General features: G+C 52.6%; 1 protein-coding gene across 4 annotated transcripts in view; it reads right to left on the reverse strand.

Moving 5' to 3' along the window:
• Positions 1-5,540, reverse strand: part of NIN (ninein) — an 88,758-nt gene that overhangs the window by 58,434 nt on the left and 24,784 nt on the right. The window lies entirely within an intron of this gene.

The raw sequence follows: 5,540 nt of genomic DNA on the forward strand, positions 1-5,540 counted from the left end.
CCCACCGCCCTTTGAAAGAGTTGAAACTAAGCCGGTTAGCTTCAGAAAGTGTTTCAAGGCCTCATTCAAAGAGCACAAGGTAATTTCGTAAACCCAGAGAGCTGAATAGAGATCTGAACACCTGTCACCCCCGTTGTGTGCCGATAATCAATTGTTACAGGCACCGCGAGCCCGACTCCTACGATAATTCGCTTCATCTGTGGGCGCTCTCCGCTGCCTCCTGGCCTCTATTGTGTCGGGCTGCTGCGGCGGCTGCATCAGCTGGCGGGACCCTTTCCGCACGCTTCTTGATTACCATGCTGAATGCTCGACAAGAGCCGCTTTGTGAGCAAGGGGCACGAGGGGTCAGAGGTCAAGCAACACCAAAATGGCTGCCCCAGAAGGCAGCCAGCGTATTTCAGGGAGACAAAGGGAGACGTCCATCGGTGCTGTGGACCGTGCATCTCAATGTCACGCACGGCATTGTTCGGCAGCTTGGGATTGTCCTACAGCTGGATGTGGGTCACACACATTACTGAGCCCGTGCGCAGAAGGCAGAGATTTTAGGAATGCATTATTTTGATCGACACATGCTTTGCCGGGCTGAAGAGCAGATGGCCCGGGTTTTCAATGATCGCTGCCTTCCAGCTCCGAACCCGCGTGAGCATCTGCAGCCCGTGCCGCTGGCTCGCGGTGGCCTCTCTCCATAATAAGATAGCAACCCCTCTCCCACCCTGCCATCTGCTTCAGCGAGACGGACCTTTGTTCTCCGGCAGAATATACTGCTAATTAAAACGATGATCGGGGTGCACGCTGGGCCTATTCAAGCTTGCACATGCCGAGGTGAGCCCTAGCGCCACTGTTTACAACCAAACTTCTCCGTCTTTGCTGAAGGATCAGCTCTCGGAGGAAAGCAGCTGGGACAAAGATGCCCCGAACTGGAGCGCTCCTCTGCTCGCAACACAATGTACATTTGCTTTCCATCACGGAAAGCCACAGCCACGGGCCCGCAGGGCATCGCAATGCAAACACAGTTTAGAAACAAACACTAAAGCAACGATTAGCAGCCCGCGCTTTAGTTCGTTAAACCTGCTTCTGACTGGTGCATGGGAACGTTGAAGACTTGAAGCAAGAACATAACAGGTCAGACCAACGGTCCATCTAGCTCAGTATCCTGTCACTGGCAGGGGCAGAAATGGATGTTAGAGAGGGAGAGCACCTGACCGAATCTCTTTAGTGATCTATCCCCTCTTCAGTACCTTGCTGGCACCCACTATTTATTGGGTTAGAGGTGCCAGAGGAAACACGGCTCCCCACCCTCTGAAAAGTTTTATCCCCTCCCTCATTGCCTTTGGGGACTCAAAACATGCAGCTGGCCCCCCTTGCCCAGGAGCAGAGTGGCTCAGGAATGGAAGATTTTCTGGCTCAGCCAGTCTCTTGATACAAGGGAGAGAAAGACATCCCAAACGAAAGGATGCATTGAAGCTGCATCCCAGCCCTGCATTTCTTTCTCCGGAAAGCACCCACCTTCTGCAGTCAGCCATACCACAGGGGCAACCCCACACCTCAGCCTGCTGCAAGGAACAAGGCAAAAAATCCCAATTTTTGCCACCTCTGCATCGGCAATGCGTCAGCAAGACCCCGACCCTGGGTTGTGCACTTGCTGCCCCCTCACTACGGCATCTGAATGCCCTCTGGGAGAAAGGCGGCTTCAAACCACCCTTTCTTCTCCGGCGGCAGGGACAAGCTTCCAGCTTCTGGCAAAGAAAAGGCATCTCCCCTCCTGCCTCTCAGGGCTGTGGGGATGTCTCTGTCTAGCAGCTGGTGGTTCTGGTGCATGCCACCCCCACGTCATCAAGAGCTTTGCTTTAAACCAGTGGAGCCAAAGGGCCACAGATACTGCCATCGGAGATGGTGAGGCAACCCACCAGGGAGCCGGGCTTTGGAGGGCAGTGCAGGGGTGCTGGAACGGCTTTGGTTCAGTGGAGAAGCAGGGTATTGGGGTGCCGTGCTCCTGGAAACCTGGGCATTAAGTCCTGGCAATTGCAGCAGCCAAGTCCAGAAGCTGCAACTGAGGAACCACCCGTGGGCAGGTGAGTGTTACCCCGCGCTGGGCACAGACCCTGGGTAGCCACAGAGGGAAGTCGGTTTTATCACCAGCTTGGTCTCTGCCGGCCCAACCGTGGGGCACAGTCAGAGCTCCCCTAAGCACAGGGTCCAGCAAACAGCCGATCAGTCCCAGGCACAGAAATAAGTTGGGTCAGAAGACTTTGGCATGACCGGCCAGTCTAACAGCCCCCAGCTGCAAGAGCTGTGCTAGACGTTACCCCCTGCCACACACCTTCAGAGCAGCAAGGCGCTCGTGGGCCAGCAGGTTAAAAGTAGAGATGGCAATTGGTCTTTAAAGCCTTCGTCTAAGTGCCTGCAGTTTTGATTAGCACTTACCTTCCCCAGGGCAGCGAAAACCACTCGTGCTTCTCGTGTCCCTGTGAACTTGCACACCAGCAGAGGGAGGACTGCAGCTTCTCGCAGAAGGATTAACCCTCTCCATGCCGCCAAGCAGCGAGAGAGGAGATGAAAGAGGCAAGCGACTTCCCTCCAGCGTGGAAGAGGAAGTCTTCTAATGGCACGGACTGAAAAAAAAAAACGTACCTGGGGGCTCCTGCCCCTTGTCCGGACAGGTCTGCACAACACGGCGCACTCAGAGGGAGCCCTGCACCGTGAAGTCCGCTACATGCTTCCGTGCCCAAGAGGAATGCCGGACGAGGAGCATTATACCCTAGAGCTGGGCAGAGCTTGCACCAGCTCAGCAGGGGCACAGCTTTTCAACAGGTCTGTAGCCTGTTCGGATATACTATAGAGCCCCAGGCGACCAGCCGTAATTCAAAAACCAGAGCTGCGTGCAAGCCTCCGAGCTCACACCAGCCAACTCCCCTCCAGGTCTAAGACACTAGCTCAGCGCCTGGAAGAAGGGCGAGAGGCAGCATTGGAGAAACTCATCCCAGTCGCATTAGGGACTGGCTCTCGCTCATGAATTGCTTGCAACAGCACAGGTCAGGAAGGCGGGGGGCTGCGTACCAATTCATGTAATCAGCTGTCCTCGTTAGTTGACGAACCTTTAGCGCCTGCTTCACAACTAATGGAAAGGGATCCAATGAAGCAGTACTCCCCAGGGAGGTGCACTGCCATCGACTGTAAGGTCAGGGCAGCACGTGTGATAGAGAAGGACAAGTCTCCCCATGGCGGTAAGTGCAAGCACCATGGAGCACCCAGCTCCTTTCCCGGGGACCCAGACTTGCCATGTGCCTCTTGATCTGCTATGCTGTAGGGCAAAGTGGGACTCAGAGAAGTACATCATCATGGGCAAGCACCTTGAGCTGGGGTCCTGGGGTTAAGGGTCAGGTTTCCCTACTGAAAGTATATTTAAAAGGTCAGCATTTCTTAGGGCAATATCTTGTATTGGACCAACTATGTAGTTGGGATAAGGTTAGATGATTTTTCCAATGCAAGGCATTCTTCCTTGGGTCTCTAATCACCTAATGAAGAATGTCGTACACTAGAAAGCTTGTCTAACTTTATCCCAACTATAAAGCTGGTCCAATGCAGGATATTGCCCAAAGAAATCCTTTTTGGCATAATTTCACCTTTCACATCATTTCTGGAACACAACAGCTACAACAGTCTTACATGACTTGAAAAGGTAACACATTTTCCCACTATGTGAGCAGCCAGTCTCAAAGGGAGCACCCACACATGTAGTTTAAAATGCATTAGCCTATTTTAATGCGTCACTAAAAAAAAAAAAAAGTGCTCTTTAGTTAATGTGCATTAAAATAGGGTAATATAAAACCCTGGGTGCTTATAGACATACTTCAGGAGGTTTGGGGAGGGCGGGGGGGGGGAGCTTTAATAAATGAGCTGCACTAATGAAAAGCACCCATGCATCATGTGCATCAGCTTCCCCACACTGAAAAATGGTGGCAGGGTACTTTGAGCTAAAGCTCATCGAACAAGCTTTAGTTTCAAGTGCTCCACTGCATGGAGACATTGATATACATGACACTGGAGTGCATTACTCGAGTCTGCTCTGACATGCCGGATTTACAGCACACGGGAGCAACCTTGCTGCATGTCTATAGGAGCCCCATGCTCTTTAGTTAATGCACATTAAAACAGGCTAATGTGCATTTTCCCAGTACCTCAATGGAGGGTACCTATACACATGCCAAACGTCTGCTCCAACACATGCCAATTAGCACGTCAGAGCAGACTTGATTAATTGAGTCTGCTGGAGAGTGCTAATTATTTCCATACTATACATATGCGCAGTTCCCTGGGCCTTCTTGTGGGCACCAGCATGGCTGCCCAGCAGCAGCACCTTTCCCCAGGTGAATTCCAGGGTATGTCGGGCATGCACCCTGCTCCCGGGGCATACCGGGGCTTCCCTAGCTACAAGGAAGGCTCCCTCTGGAAGAAGCTATCACTTTACATTGAGAAGGTGCCCTCCGGCGGGCCACAGCTCTGGACACATCTGCCCTTTTTGTACCAGCTCCAGGCACCATGTTATGTTACATGCATGAGACCTTGCTTGTGAACAAGGCACCGCTATGAGCCAGGGCCCTGGGGAGGCTGCTGTTCCCCTCTGCCAGTGCTGTCCCTCTGCCCACTTTGACCCACCACTAGGCACCATGTGCACTTGAGCCTCAGTCTTTCCTGCCCGCAGCGGGGTGGGGAGCTGGGAGGACAGTACTGCGGGAAGTTACAGATACCAACAAAGCCTTGGTGCTGCTACTCCAGTGACCCAACAGACCTTATTAATGGAAGATGGGAGAAACCACTTCCTTTTCCAAGATGCAGAGACCTTGCATTTCAGGTGTTGGCAGTCTGGAGTTTGCAACCCTATACTGTGTGGGTGGGTTGAAAGAAGCAGTTGCAGAGGGGGGGGGTCAAGACTGTTCCTCCTCTTACCCTGCATTCCTCTAGCTCACGGATCTTTACCTTGTACGACTCAAAGCCAGGCCACCCTTCCCACTGCCCTGAGCAAGCTGAAGTCACCAATGCAGCCTGCCGTACAGCTTGTGAACAAGAAATCCTTAGCAAAAGTCCCTCTAGAAGAAGGGTGATGGGTAATAAGAAAGGGTAAGGAGCAGTCGCAGCATCGCTGTGGGAATGTGATAAGACCATTACAGCACTGTGGGAAAAGTAACACTTGTGGAGAAGTCTTGTTGCAACAGCTAGTAGGAGAGCCGTATAATTTGCTCGGTGAACAGGCACCGCCAGCCCTCTCAGGATGCAGCATGCTCAAATTGCTATGGGAGGATGTAGCTGGCACTGCCACGCATTGCGCCAGATTTGTTTTGCATGCATGGATGTCTCACCTGCTCATCCCCGAGCCAACATTTCACTCAGCAGGAAGAAGAGTCAAAAGTGCTTCAACAGACACCTGGCTGGGGTCATGTGACCCCAGTGCTCCTTCCTGCCCAGGGCAGGGGGTCAGACTCGATGATCTGTTCTGGGACTACCTTCCCAGATTAAGGACAATAAGAAGTCCTTTTTTAAAT

This window comes from Crocodylus porosus, unplaced genomic scaffold, assembly GCF_001723895.1.
Source record: "Crocodylus porosus isolate Cpor-Errol unplaced genomic scaffold, CroPor_comp1, whole genome shotgun sequence".
In the NCBI taxonomy this organism is placed as follows: domain Eukaryota; kingdom Metazoa; phylum Chordata; order Crocodylia; family Crocodylidae; genus Crocodylus; species Crocodylus porosus.